Here is a 16,460-nt window from a genome sequence, read left to right as displayed (position 1 = left end):
TTTAAAAATTCATTAAAAAATTTTAACTTTGACCTACTGTTCCCAAAATGTAATGAGATCCACTCTGGGCCACTGGCAATCTATAAACCCAATTTGATATGAATTCACCGAACACTTTTGCTGCTACAGACATTTGAAATTTTGCCCATTATAATGGGGGAAAAAAAAGATTTTAAAAATTCATAAAAATGTGTAACTTTGACCTATTTTTCCCAAAATGTAATGAGATCTATTCTGGGCCACTGGCAATCTATATACCCGATTTGGCATGAATTCAAACAGTAGTGATGTTTCTAATGCTCTACAATTTGTTCCTTTCACCTTACATGTACTTTTGTTGTATTTTTTTTTTTTTTTTTTTTTTACTTTTTTTTGCCACTTACAGGTAAGGAACCAAATATGGTAACTTCATTGACCTTGATTTTCTACATAACAACAAAAAATGTTGAAGAATTTCACAAAAGTAATAAAGTCTTGTCATGTCCTCCAATAACACAGTAAGGTTGAAATTTTGAATGTAAGAGTATTTCTATGAATATATTTCTATACATAATGAATCCAGGAAACATTTCATGCACTTGGACTGAATTTCTGCATTCTTCTTCCTTTTTTTTCATATAATGTATTTGTTTGGTCTATAAAATGTTCCATAATGCCTGGAAAGGATAGTGAACATCGATCAGTATTTCCCAAACCCTCACACAACATCCTTTATGTCTCATTAAAGTCCACAAATAAATAATATGGATGAACTTCTGGTACCATTTATGTAATGTTCTGTCTATTAAGCATAATGTTGACTTCTACCATTTTAATATAAGCCATTCAACAATATAATCTGTCTTTTTTCAACACTGTTGATTGTTATTATTCTCTGATCTCAGTCACTGCAGGTGTGTGTCCTACCTCTTCAGTTAAACTCATTTGTATAAACTTACATGAGCAACCAGAGGACGAAGTTTACACAACATAAACTTGTTTAAAGAGTCAATAGTTTGTATCCACTGAACTGCTTCTAACGGCTAAGTGTTGTGTTTATAGATAAGTGTATTGCATTATTTTTAACACTGCAAACGTCAGGGGATCAAAATTAGCTTTCATACTAAACAGAACCATTTCTACTTAATAAGGAAATACTTGAACACAAACCTTCAGATTAGGGCCTGGTGCAGTCAAGGCCAGGGTCACTATTAGAGGAAATACAGTATAATGATACAATACTGGTACTCTGGGATTAATGTAATGAGGTTTAAACCATATACAATGAATGTATAAGAGCAGAAAACACACTAAAACTATTGATGCTCTGTCAAAAAACAAAGAATAGTATTGTGTATCAGTTCATAATAACATGCTTAGTTTATTTGGTCTTTTGAAGTTGAAATATTCCAAGTGTAAGAAGCTGCAAAACAGTGTTTCTGCTAAATCCGCTCAATATTAACACAAAGAAATCCATATCAGGACCAAGGCTGTATTTGTTGACAGATGATACTGTAACGGAGGGCAAACTCCAGAGACCTCAGGGCCGGGGCAAGTTTGAACTAGGACAGGGTACATTCTCTGTGGGTGAATCACTTGTCTTGGGTGAAACATCTCCCTGTGAGGATTTAAAACTCAGGCCTGCAAGGTCATGAAACACACTAGAGAGGTCTGACAGCGACGCATTAGCCATTAGTCTGATTCATAGGTTGAAACAACATCACTACAGCCTGTCACACATGTATACATTCAGGTCAGTCAAGCAGAAAGGAGAGCGTTACTTCTTAACTAGTGTGTAGGTCTTCTATAGGGGACCTTTTTAATTGCTTAACGTGGCTTCGTAACTTGTTGTTTTAAGGGTAATTTAATCTGTGTCTGTGGATCAGTAACATTAAATCCATTTATATCTGAATTTGGTGTTTAACCCATAAAGACCCAGTGCTACTTTTCACTCTATTTAACCTTTCTTAAATAATTTATCACAATTTATTAGAATATTATCCCCCTTTTTTCACATTTTTCAATATAAACCACGTATTTGTCCTATATTTATTCACTGACTATGTAGATCACAGGTGTCTAACATGCGGCCCGGGGGCCAAAATCAAAGGGTCCAATCCGGCCCCTGGGATGAATTTGTGAAATACAAAAATTACACTGAAGAAATTAACAATCAAGGATGTTCACATCATTTTAGGTCAATTCAATCTAAAGTGGATCAAACCTGCCAAATACTATAATAATAATAATCTATAAATAATGAAAACTGCAAATTTTCCTCTTTGTTTTAGTGTAAAAAAAAAAAAAAAAATAAAAAATTAAAATTTTACAAAAATGTTTACATTTAAGGACTAACCTTTTACAAAAAATGTGAATAACCTGAACAAATATGAACAACCTGAAATGTCTTAAGAAAAGTATGTGGAATTTTACCAATTTTCTGCCTGTTATTAAATGTTTTGTGTATTTGTAGATTCACTGTGATCTGTAAGTTGTAATGCATATGTATAAATGATAAACTGAGGTGTAATATTGTTGAAATTGCACTTATTTTTCTTAAGAATTTTCAGGTGGTTCATATTTGTTCATGTTATCTTCAAGTACAGTTTGTAGAGGTAAACATTTTCATTATGGAATTTTCCTTTTTTTCACTCAAAAACATAGAGAAAACTTTGGAGATGACATTATTTCTAAGTTTTTATTCTACTATTTATTTTATTTTACTGATCCGGCCCACTTCATATCATATCAGGCTGTATGTGGCCCCTGACCTAAAATGAGTTTGACACCCCTGATGTAGATCATGGATTGGCAACCTTTGCAATCTAAAGAGCCATTTTGGGACAGAAAAAGAAAAACGAAATTATCTGGAGCCAAAAGATACCCTTATACCTTTCATCAAACTGGTGACTGTTTACGAAACTCTTTAGGAGTCGTTTGTACAGAATATGTGGAGAATAAATCAAAGTTTCAGTGCATTTACAGAACTACAAAGAAATGAAAAAACTAAAGAAAACAGTGATATTCGTCATTATTTTTGTTTGATGCAAAAATCAACTGGTAAGTGAAGGCGTTCCTTGCAATGGAGAATACAAATGAATACCTTCAGTGTTATAAAATTAAAAAGTAGTCTACTTTTGCTACTATTACTTTTTTTTTTTTTTAATTCATTCGGAGTAGAGTCATCATTTTTACAACTGCATAACGTCAGAATTACTTTATTCCAATGACAAAATGTGTACCAAAAAAAAAGTGCTATTCATTTCCATATGGTTGTTGACAAAGCTACATTGAGTTACTGGAAAAGGGCCCAAGACCCACAGGTTGCCTACCCCTGATGTAGACGGTCATGACAACTCAAAGTAGATTCAAAGGTTATTATATCAAAACACAGAAAACTTAAGAAAAGTGACTTTTTTTTAGTAAAATCTATCATTAACTGAACATAAACCAAATGTGTCCATCCACTGTCATTGATCCAACTCCATGGGTTTTACTGGTGAATAAATATGATAGAAGATGATGGTGTTTCCACGTTCACCACGGAGCCTCTGAATGTCCAAATGGGTCATATCTGATGACAATAAAAAGAAAAACTGCACATGTATTGCTAGGATTAGTGGATCAACAGTAATTCAATTTTTTAGGTCAGTAGATGCTTTTGTTCGCTGGTGGCTGTTTGGGTTTTTATGGGTTAAAGCATGCAGTCATGTCAGTTGAATCTTTTTTTTTTTTAACCACATTCCAGTTTTTTGGCTGTTTCAAATATCTACAGACACATGCACATGGGGACTGAATCCCTAACCAAAACCCAACCACCCAGTGGATTGCAGAAGATACAGAGTAATGAGTATCTAACAACTGATGTAATATAAAAGGCATCTAAAACAGCAGAGAAAAGCCCTGTGGATGAGTTCTTACCCCACCCCTGAACCTGACCTTCCCTGCTAGTAAAGGCAATATCCTGTGGTTGATCTCTTCGTCTCCCTCGACCAACAGAAAACAGATGTGGAGCTCATGGCCTACGCACAATCCTAAGGCAGGGAGGAATCTACATGGATGCAATTTGGGCTTTTTTCCCCCTTGTCCTGAGAGAATCAAATAACTGGAGTATATGTTCAGACACCATTCAAAGACATTGGACCCACTAGTAAAGGACAGAACAGTAGACCACATGATCTGAGAGGTACTAAAACAGTTGTCTCACTAATCAAATCATCTTGCTTTTAATGTTTAATCCTAATGTTTAACTGTTTTATATTCGTATACCTGCCTTTGCACCTGCTTTTAATCTGTTTTTAATATGCCTGGTTTCTGTTTTTATCTGCTGCATGTAAAGTGTCTTTGAGTTCTATGAAAAGCGTTATACAATATAAACTGTTATTATTATTATTATTATTATCATTATTATTATTATTATTATTATTAGTTTTGTCATTTTGGTCCAATATGAAATAAAACAATGAATCTCCAGCCACAGTTAGTGTTGGGTAGTGAAAAAAATCACCTTTAAAGTTGAAGAGAATGCAAAATAACTACAAATACTTGTATCAAATTTCACAGATATTCATTCGCTCATGTTAAAACAAAAGGATTTGTCCTCTGGGTGGGAATCTTCATGTTTCCTGGAATAGAACAAATTTAGCAGCAACACAAGATTTTTTTCCCCTCAATTTGCACTGGTCTACATTTTTTTTTTTTTTTTAAATAATCTTCCTTAAGGGGAATAAGGGTGGGAAGGGGGGGGGGTGTTCTGTGTGTAATGTCGGTGTAGTGTACATGTTTTATTGTGTAATGTTGAATTTGTTTGTTTATTCTTGCAAACTGGAAATTAAAACCAATAAAAACTGTTGATTACCAAAATAAATGAATAATCCTCCTTAGAAATTAAATGTGCTAAACTTTACATGCTTTCAAAAATGAATTGGAAAACTAATGACAAAAGTGCTGATGTTTTCAGTGTATATGATAAAGTGTTGTTACACATATATATTGGTTTATTTACATGTTTAGAATAGATTTATAAATCTTCCACTAGACAGAACCTGTAAAGTGAATGTATTGTAATGTCCAGAAAGTGTTTTGAAATAGATCTAGTAGAGTCAAATGAGACAAATATTTATTTTAAGTAAAACCCATTCTCTGATTAATACTCCGAATTTCACATTTTGACAGATATTGCATCTTTGAAACTACATCCAACCAGCAGATGTGGCTTCATTTGTCTTCATTAGTAACTCAAATTTGGTTTCACTACTTTTATTCTGGAGGTATTTTACTTATAAACTTGCGTACCAGTTTTGAAACACTGAAAATGAGTTAAGATGAAAATAGTCTTGAGTTGCAAACGGTGATATTTTACTGCTGACTAATCACAGCTGACTAAGCCATAAAGCGACCCTGTCACTCTGTAATGTAAGGTAATGTGTCTGTTTAAACGACACAGCTGTCACAGTGCCATATTGCGCACCGCTGAGCCGAGTCGGCTTCCTCTTCGAAGCATTTGGCCCGGGTCATTCGCGCTAAATGTGTTGTTAGCACTCACTCTCTACTGCTTCAGCTGTCAATAACCTCAACAACTACTCGAGCAATGCTGGCTTTGCGGGTCTGTCTCTGGGAGTTCCCGTGCAGAACCACAGTGGATCTGTCTACAAGCCAGCGAGTAATGATTTAGCCAAATCAAAGTTGGCATTTGCTACACTCAGGTTTCACTGCGGCGCAACTTCCACATTGTTGCGGTGAATTTACCACTCCAGTAGAAGTGCTTGTGATAGCTGACAGTCTGCCTCTGTGGTTGTGCTTTGCTGGCCTTTTCATGACAGCTGCTTCCATTTCCATGTCAGATCTCAGGCCTTTGGTGACAGGAGAGGTTCCCCTTTGTAGTTCGGGGGATGACGGTGGACGTGTGTGTTTGTGTTGGCTGGAAACGTCAGCAGCAGCTGTTGAAGTATGTCGCCAGGTGAGATCTTTAGGTGAGAACTGATGGTGGATTTATGTGGATAAGCAGCTAGAGTTGAAAATGGGCCTCTTCCTTAACACTAAGCCTGTGTTTGTGCGCTGAACCTTCTGATCAAAAAATTTTACCATTAGCCATTAATTTGTAAATCATGGAGTGGAACTAAGTATATAATAATGTATTGAATGTTTGTGATAAACTGGCAGGGGGAAAGTTTAAAGTTCACTGCTTTCTTACAATGAAGACACTTTAACCCACAGGTGTCAAACATGCGGCCTGGGGGCCAAAACTGGCCCGCCAAAGGGTCCAATCCGGCCCCTGGGATGAATTTGTGAAATACAAATATTATAATGAAGATATTAACAACCAAGGATGTGAAAATCATTCAATCTGAAGTGGGTCCGACCAGTAAAATACAATCATAACAACCTGTAAATAATGAAAAATGCTAATTTTTGTCTTTGTTTTAGTGTAAAAAAAGTAAAATTACACAAAAATGTTTATATTTACAGACTTTCCTTTTACAAAAAATGTGATTAACCTGAACAAATATGAATAATATAAAATGTCTTAAGAGAAGTATGTAGAATTTTACCAATATTCTGCCTGTTACCAAATATTTTGTGTATTTGTAAATCCACTGTGATCTGTACGTTGTGATGCACATGTATAAATGATAAACTGAGGTGTAATATTGTTAAAATTACACTCATTTTTCTTAAGAATTTTCAGGTTGTTCATATTTGTTCATGTTATGTTCAAGTACAGTTCGTAGATGTAAACATTTTCATCATGGAATTTTACTTTTTTCGCTTAAAAACATAGAGAAAACTTTGGTGTTGACATTATTTATAAGTTCTTAACCTATTTTTCATATTATTTTACTGGTCTGGCCCACTTTAGATCATATTAGACTGAGTGTGGCCCCTGAATTAAAATGAGTTTGACACCCCTGCTTTAAAAAGAACAAAAAACTTGTGGATTCACTGGAAAATGCACTGTGACAAAGCTGCAAACAGGCCTGTTTATCTGAGCCCTTGAAGAATAGGCTGAACAACATAACAGATTAGAATAGCTGTAACACTTCTAATTAAGTGAATGTGGATCAGTGTGGTTGTTGCTAAAGTTTTTGTTTGTTGTCAGTTGGTTTTTGGAAAACTAGACATGCTTATTCCAGTACTGAGAGGATATGTATACTGAAACTGTGTTCTAATAAAAAGATTAAAAAATAATAATAATAAGCTAAACAAATACAATATGATGCATTACTGCGGTTTAAGTTAACCACAGTATATAAAGTAGTCCTAATAAGCTCAAACTTCAATACCAAAGTCACATTCATGGGGGTGTGCCAGTGTCCTACCTGGTTGAGTACACACCACATGACCCAAGGCCTTATCGCACCAACCTGGGTTTGATTCCCAGGTCCTTTGATGCATGTCATCTCCTTTCTTACAATACCTTTTCTGTCTCTACTAAAGGCAAAAATGTAAAAAAGAAAAAAAAAAAAACATTTCAAACTGTAAGCACATTTTTCTGATTATACTCTTACTTTACTAGAGGTATCGAATGCTGAACTTGTACTTACAGTGTAGTATTAGCGTTTTTACATAAGTAAAGGATCGTAATTCTTCTTCCACCACTGTTTCTCTTCTGTCTTCACCAACTTCTTCCCGCTACGCTCTGCTACACTATGACCACCTGTTGACGCCGCTGAGTTCACGCTGTGAGCAGCCTGACATGACAGATTCTTGCATGTGAAACAAAGATGGTCTCGCACATAACCAGCGTGCTTGTCATCCCACTTTCCCTCTCTAATGAGCTGATTACAAAACACAAGCAAACCTCATTCTGGCCCAGAGCCACAGGGGGAAGAGAGAGGAGATGATGGCAGCAACAGACATGTTGTGGAGGGAGGAGGGGAACATTGCTAAAGACAACCACATGTCTTTATATCCACGCTCAACTCTGACTCTCTTTCTCTCGCTTTCTTGTCTCCGGCTTGTATCTGAGAGGCGACTGTGGCCTGGCACTGAGTCAGCATGATTTGGAATCTAATATCTCACATCATATGGAAACGTAAGAAAAGCAGCCTAACCACCCTGCCCTTGAGGCCGCATCGACTTTGTAGCTATGTGAGGGCCCAGTGTAAATCATAACTTACAAACTTCTTGCCCTCTCCCCTTCAAACACAAACCCCAGACTTAGAAGCACAAACAGACCCCTCTCCCTCCTCCTTCCTTCTCTTCTATGCTGGCTGCATTTTGTTGTCAGTGGCCTCTGCATAGACCCCAATCCCTGCCTCTGCATCAGATTAGGGCCTGCGGCAAACATCGCAGACAATACGCCATTGTCTGCAACTGTGTCAGTCTATCTCAGTGGCTCACAGTCACTGCTGGATGTTTGATGAGGAAGTGGCAACGATACAGTGAGGTGAAGGGAGATGGTGATCCCCCGTCCTTTCAGGCACGCATCTTTATCACGAAAACCTCGTTCAGATTTCCAGCCCAAATCCATTTTGACATATCCAGATTTTAGAAAGTCAGGTCACATGAAATGCGATTTTCGTAAATCAGATCCAAACCACAGTTGGAAGACGTTTGACATGACATTCAAAACAGATTTCTACAGATGTGTCTCAATCTGGATGCTCTGCCTGCTCAAATCAGTGTCTTTTCTGTCATTAAAAACATGAAACACAACGACGTCAAACTCAGAGTGATGGAAACACTGACAAGAATCCAGAATCGAATGTGATTTGCCTGTAGTTTGAACAAAACCTTACAGTTTATAATCCACATACAGTTGCAGAAAAATGTATTAGACCACCCCTTGTTTTCTTCAGTTTCTTATTCATTTTAATGCCTTGTACAACTAAAGGTACATTTGTTTGGACAAAACAACAAAAATAACAACGAAACTACAAAATAACATACATAATAACAACAAAAGTAGCTCATAAGAGTTTAATTTCAGAGCTGATATCTAGGGATTTTCCATGTTTTTTCTTGATAACCAAAATCACTTCAGTTTTTACATCAATATCTATGGCATTGTACTGACAAAAACAGTACTTTTAGACATTCCATGTTTTCTTTTCTGTCAGTTTTAGTCACATGATACACACAGGAGTTAGTACTTGATTGCATAAAGACTGTTTTTGATAACTTTTGATGGTCTAATAATTTCTTCTGTGATTGTAAATTCATTAACATCAAACAGTAAAAGAGGCACATACTTAAAGACGCTTCAAATAATGACAAGTCAGTTCAAACTAGGTACATGTATTGACGCTAAGTTTTTTAACTCATTATGATGTTTACACTGACTTAAAGAGAACAAAGCTTTATTGTTTAGTATGTTTTACCATTGTCATTACATGCGATGAGTTCTTATGTTTTACTTTACTTTTCCACATTTCATGAGTATTGCAACTTGGATGTCCAGACTATGGAAAAGTCCCATTCAGGGATGTTAGAGGACTCCCACCAATAAAACAACTGGTATTCAAAGTGAGAGTAAAAGAGGAAAGAAGTAAAAGTTTGCTTCATGATAATAAACCATCATACCAACTGACACATTTGTTAATTAATGTGTTATTTCAGTACTCAGGTGGTTGTTGAACAAATAATCATTATGTTCCTCACATCTTGTTTGTGTGTTAATTCTTCACACAAAAGAATTCATCGTGGTTTCACTGCTGATGAGCTATTATATGCAAAAGGGAAACAAACAAGCCAGCAATAGGGAAATGCTTTGCTTCTTTTTATAGTTGCAATACAGCTTTAGAGATTAGAGGATTGAAATTTCTCTGTACCTTAAAACAAAAAGGAGCATGTTATCTATCACTTCAAGAAAGAATGCGCTGTGAAATGTAGGGCAAATAAAGAGATTCAGGGTGTTGGGATAAAAAAAGAACCTGACACTTTCATTGTCCAGAGAGTTTATCTTGTGTTGAGATAATGAAATCAGCTTCACCATCCCCCTTCTCCAAATGAACTGACCTTCTGTGACCTGGGCTGGGTTTCCACAGACGACCTCTGAGCTACCATCACCATTGTTCCTTTGTAAGACCATAGACACTGATGATGTTACGGCTAAAACGCTTTTGGGAAACTGGGTTTCCGATGAGTCAGTATGTGATTTAAGGAGTGTGTGAAGAGTCCGGCCAAAACACGGGGGTCCATCTCTGCACTGTGCCGGTGATGACACATCATGCATCATGCAGACTACACTGTATACAAGACTGAATCTGTTTAAGTTTTCCTCCCTTTTGGAGATGATTGAGCTGGCTTTGCTCCTTCTTGTGCTATAGTTCCTGAATTCCAGCTCACGAAGCAAAGCAAAGAGGGGGCTTGTTACCTGACTTAGAACAATGATTCCCAACCACAGGTACGTGTACCCCAGGGAGTACTTCTGGAGCTGCTAGGGACTACTTGTAAAGGAGACCTTAATAACAGTACAGTATAAATCCACATGCATGTGCTGAGAAGGAAAAACAACCACCAGCACTGAAACTAATGTCATGCCCATCTCTAGTAAATGTACAGTATCTGGTAAGTTGACCGCCAGTAGGAGTCCATTGAAACCGTTTTAACCAGCCTGACCTCACAAGAACATACTGGTCGACTTCAAAAGGGTTTAAATAACCAAAGTTTACAAATGTGACCTACAAATAAGTGCAATTGTGGTTCAGCATTGTCTCATAGGGACAAACCTACATGTAAGACAGAGGTGGCTGTAAAAGACCAGTGTTTGTACCATGTTTCCAAATGAAGGTCAGCATTTAATTTTTACTTTAGTCTTTTCCTAATTTTAACCAAATTGTTCCATGAAACACTAACATTGGTATTGTCAAAACCAAAAAGCAACAGTCATGTGTTATTTTATTAAGGCTACCTGCAGAATTTTGTGTCCACATTTGGCTAATCTAATGAAATTGCATTTTATGTCAGGCCAGTTCTTATGGCATTTGACATGCTATATGTACGCATTTTCATCCTTTCGCGTGTTATTCAACGCCATTTGATTGTGCGTCAGTGAATGCCAAGATCTCTGGTTTACATATCTGTAACCTAGGGGTGTCAAACTCATTTTAGTTCAGTGGCCACATTCAGCCCAATTCAATCTCAAGCAGGCCAAGCCATTAAAGTAATACCATAAAAACCTATAAATAATGACAACTCCAAGTTTTTCACTTCATTTTAGTACAATAAAAAGTATTAAATTATGAAAATATTTACATTTACAAACTATCTTTTCACAAAAAAGATGTGATTAACTACAGAAAATTTTACTTTCTTAAGAAAAATAAGCAAAATTTTAGCAATATTATGCCTCAACTTATCACTTATACATGTGTATTACACACAATGTTACACAAACATAATATTGTTGAAATCTTGAAGTTTGGAATGTGTAACTAAAATAAGAATGTCGACAATATTATGTGTCAACTTATTAACACAACTTACAAATCTGATCTACAAATCCACAAAACATTTAGTAACAGACAGAATATTATTAAAATTGTGCTTAATTTTCAGGTTTTTCACATTTTATTGTAAGGGTTTTTAGACTATTATTTTACTTTAGATCACATTGGGCTAAAATCAGTTCAACATCCTTGACTGTTAATATCTTTAGTGTAATTTTTGCACTCCATAAAATCATGCCGCTGGCCAGACTGGAACCTTTGGAGGGCTGGTTTTGGCCCACGGGCCGCATGTTTGACACCTGTGCCGTAACCGCTAACCCTAATTTCTGATCGCATGGTATTTGACGCGCTAATTAAAAGTGCCATGTTATCTGTACGCAGTTCATGATATCACGTTGCATAAATGTAACTTAACTAGGAGTGACTGGCTAATGAGATATTCTGCCTTTTAGAATGTTTTGCATTCAATACATGTCACCACTGAAAGTGCATAAAAGCTAGTTAGCTAACCATTGCTGCTAAATCATGCATTGCTCCTCTGATGACTGATGAGGTCAATCAGTCCATAATGGTCCTTCCAGGCTTTTTGGGCTGTTCACCCCTTAAAAAGGCTTGTTAAACACACATCAACCTCTGTTCAGTTTTTCAGCCAGTGTGTGTTTTTTGCAGCCATGCGTTCCGAGTGCTTTCTACTACCAGCAGCAGTACAAATCCAGCGTGACCTCAGGATTCTGTGCAAGGGTTCGAGTGCCCACTCATCAGTGCTCTAGTGTAAAAAGGAGGAGGGGGAGCAGGAGGGGGCGATATGTGGTGACCCCCCACTCCCAAACCCCATCCTTCCCATGCCGGATATGATGTGAGTCTATTTAACCTCACGCACTTGAGGGAGAATGAACAGGACGCCTCGAGGGGAGCAAAACAACGGGTGTTAAAACAAGCGGGGATTGTCCTGTGCCGTCCCCAAGTCAAAAGCAAAGGAAACGGGATTCAGTGAAGTGCTCTACAGATGAATGTAAACAGCCATCTCCCTCTCGCTCTTCCACTTTTCCTTCCCCGCTGAAGTGCAGGCTGAATGTGGAAGACCGCGGTGGCATCGTTCAACACGTAGCTGCCTTTTACAGCTCCCTAAATGGCCATTAAAGTCTCATCAATTCATTCCTGCACATGAGTAACTTTCAATCAACATCAAACTCCTCCTCTGTGGGACTCCAGACACCGGGACCCTCAAATAAGACTCAAATCACAGTCATTATCTTAGACCCTTATTTACTTGAGCACAGAAATAAATAAAACAAACTAAAATTATGCTTTTCTATGCTTATGGTAATTTGAACACCTGGCACTATAATCATTTCATGGACTACGAATGTTTACGTTATTAATTAATTAGTCCATAGACATGTCAGTATTACAAATTAGCATCATTATTTTGTGAAATGTTTCTAGCAAAAATGCTAAATAAATAAAATAAGGCACAAATAGAGATTAAATTAGACTAGATTTCCATGTAAGTGTGTATTTCCTGAGAAACTATAAACAAAACCTACTATAAGCTTATTTTCCACAGGACTCCACAAAATAACACTCCTCTCAAAAGCAAAATAAGCACATCTGCACAAATGCAATGTGGAATATTGTAAGTAGACTTTTATTACTCCTAAAATCAAAATGCACTGCATCCACGAGATACGATGCATACATTTGTTCTTTACATGGGTTTTTCAGTTTATTTAACATTAAAGCACTATGGGAAATGTAGGAAAACAGCTCAGTGAAATGGATGTAGGGAAAACCTGAAACCTAAACGTGCCAGTTTATTACCAAACACCTCTTAAAACACACTGAAGAGCACACCGATGACAGGGCTTTACAGTTAAACTAAATGTTTATGTATCAGAAGTGTGAGAAGACGACTTTGTGCTGCGGCGGTCAGCGGCAGGTCAGAGGTTTTACACCACTCTTGTAGGAAAAGACAGCAGCTAACCTGCATCGACAGCCACTAAATTCCAGCGCGAACACTCTCATGGGGCCTCACCACCTAAAGTACCCTACCACATCCCCACGCAAGCTGCTTTTTCTTATGGCTGTTACCCCGCAGTGACAGGGGGCTGAATGGCTTCATTGGTACAGTACAGTGTCTTAGCTCATTGAAATAAGGGCCGGGGCAGGATGGGTTGGGGTTGAAGGCATTCTTTTTTTTTTTTTTCCCCAACTTTCGAGTTTACTCAGCAGGAGTGGGTGGTTTTGGTTGAGGAGGGGGAGGATTGGGGGAGGATGGAGGAGAGGGGGGGTGCTCCTCCCCCTCCTCAGAGTCACTCAGACTTCACCCTCTTCACCCTCTCCTCCAACCCTCCTCTCTGTCCCTGTACGCTAGACTTCATCGGTATTTGCTTTCAAAAAAAAAGCTGTAACCCCCACCACCACCACCACCACCACCACCACCCCCCTTCTTCTTTTTACTCCCTCCTCTTCCACCTTCTCCACCTCCTCCTCCTTGGCCTATACCCCTCTAACACACACACAAACACAACCCAGTCACTGCTTTTCCAGTATTTGGTTCATTAAATTTTCTGCGGACTTCCAGAAAAGAAGAAGAAGAAGAAGAAGAAGAAGAAGGGGGGGGGAGCCAGATCAATAAAGTGGGGCCTGAGCACAGAGGCGATGCATGAAAACGGGGGCTACAGCAGCACATAACAGCACACAGGGGCTGGGCTGTGGAGATGAAAGTGACATGGCCACTATGGGTCTCTGAACGCTGCAGAGCGGAGCCCCCAAACTGAAGCTGAATGAGCTGAATAGGCTCATCCATTCTTTACTCCTTTCACTCTCCGTAGGCCCTAACTGTTGGAACTCTTCATTCCTCACAATGGCCAAATGCACTAAAACTTTTTCTGTTTTTTCTCATGCAAATCCCCCTCGGCCCTGACTGGGGTTGTCATCATGTGAAGCGGAAAACACACATGCAGCATGGACATACTCTATTTTTTTTAAGAACATCACAGATACTCTGAATATCTTTTATGCATTTTTATTTACCTTAATTCACATTTAAAGTCTTCATTGTAAGACATTTGCACAACTTTACTAAATCTGCTTCACATCAGAAAAGAAAAAAACATCCAAAGAGGAAACTTAGAATGTAAATCAAATGGAGGGGGGGTGTTTAAAAAAAAAAAAAAAAAAAAAAAAAAAACCCCAAACACTTTGTTTTTAAGTATTTAGGCCAAAACAACTTACAAATAAGTGGGGCTCATAAGTCCACACATGAGTTTGGAGATCATTAGCAGCGCCTGTTAGATAGGGGTAAAAGCCAACAGCAAATATAGCTGCTTAAGGGCCCCACAAAGGCGTCAAGTGTTTGTTGACTGCTCAGCCTGAAGAGCAAACAGTAAACTTTGAATCTTTCAACAATAAGTACACATCTCCCACAGCCTTGTCAGGGGCTGTAATGTGTCCATGCTGCTACTGCATTCCTGCCACTTTGAGCCTCATGTTTGTTTCTTTGCTTTGTAGCATCAAGAGATAAAAAAAAAAAAAAAAAAGTCAGAAAAGTGTGTGCAGATTAAGCAGACTGTGCATTTGTTTGTAATAGTTTGTCACCGCGTCACAACAAACTGGAAACAGTGAAGAAAAGCAATGAATGCGTGCGTAAATGGAATATTTGGAGTTAAACGCGCAGGATGTTTGTTTGGCTTCTCATCTCACCTGGAAATAAAACAATCCGTTTAAGATCCACTATTTGCAGACCTTCCAATAGTTTGTGTTGAACTATTAAAAGCTGTGTGTAGAGGGATTGGCGCCGAGCTTTCCGATCACATCTCTTCCCATATGGATCAAGTTGCAGGAGAAAAATTTTTTGGATTCCTATGTCAGATAAGTTCAAAGTGCAAATGAGATGTGAAGCTGCCCTAAGCCTCATCTGCCGTTGACACGCAAGAGGAGAAACCCACCAGCACAACACTTCTAACAGCCTCTAAAGTGTGACTTGGAAGCTGAAAAGCCGTGCGTAGAGGGACGTAAAGACGAAACTAAAGCGACTTCTCCAAAACGCGCTGCTGTCAGCATCATCACAAACTTTCCTTACCTTCACTGGCGTCTGGTTCCGATCCCAACCCGAAGATCTTCCACTCAAGTCTTTTTTTTTTCTTGTGTGTATGTGTGTGTATGTGTGTGTGTCTGTGTCCGAGGAAAACTTTTGCCTGGAGTCGTTTTCCCGTAAATTAGGAGTGAACTGGCACCAGCATTGAACGCAAAACGCGAAAACAAGCCTCTCCGGACTTGACGCGAAACTCCATGAACCGAGTTAGGAAAAGTTTGGGAACAGTTTACCCGGCATTACCAGTCCCTGTATCCCGGAGAGTGATTCAGAGCGGAGTAGAAGTCGCGTCTAACTTTTTCGTACAATCCATCTTCTCCAAGACGTGCGCTCTTCTGTGCGTACTTTACGCGATTTTTCAATAAACTAACATGATGCGGTTTTTCCGTAAGTTTGCGACTAAAAACGGCTGTGCTTTACTCGGTAATTGTTGCAGAAACATGCGGCGGTGTTGGGATCTTCGGGCTGCTGATCTGTTTTCAATCCGACCCCCCCTTCTCTCCTCCTCCTCCCCCTCCTCCTCCTCCCCCTCCTCCCCATCTCCTCCTCTCTCTCTCCCCTCGCTCCCTGGTGAGTTGGGCCATTTGCTGCACCAGATGGGCCGGGCTAACTCAATCCAGCAGTTGTAGACGGGGGGAAAAAGTTAGATAAAGTTTCATTTATTGTTGGATTTTGCACGGGTTTACCGTTGTTTAAGTTATTAGAGTGCGTAAAGTTGCCTCCAGAAATGAGTAAAAGTGTCTTGGACTTGGGGAAAAGATCTCTTAAAGCTGCCTCTTAACTTGAATCTTTCTTTTCCCAGTAGAAGAGAGTTTTTTTTAGGTAGGTGGATGGATAATTAAAGCATTCTCTGATCTTGAACAAACATTTTCCAACCAATTCAGCCAAACCCAACAGTTAAATCCATAGGTAGCTCTCTGATTTCAGTAAACAGTAGACGCAGCCAGTCTTCATAATGCATGCTTTGTTTATTACCATCCAGGTCTTTTCAT

The 16,460-nt window shown here is 38.5% G+C and overlaps 1 protein-coding gene across 1 annotated transcript in view; it reads right to left on the bottom strand.

Annotated features, from left to right (window-relative positions):
* Positions 1 to 15,937, bottom strand: part of gli2a (GLI family zinc finger 2a) — a 149,343-nt gene extending 133,406 nt beyond the window's left edge. The window contains exon 1 of the mRNA XM_030125569.1: positions 15,457 to 15,937. The gene's annotated coding sequence lies outside the window, so the exon portion shown is untranslated. The remainder of the gene's footprint in view (positions 1 to 15,456) is intronic.
* Positions 15,938 to 16,460: the final 523 nt, after the last annotated feature.

This window comes from Sphaeramia orbicularis, chromosome 21 (assembly GCF_902148855.1).
Source record: "Sphaeramia orbicularis chromosome 21, fSphaOr1.1, whole genome shotgun sequence".
NCBI lineage: Eukaryota > Metazoa > Chordata > Actinopteri > Kurtiformes > Apogonidae > Sphaeramia > Sphaeramia orbicularis.
This window is presented reverse-complemented; position numbering and strand designations above follow the sequence as displayed.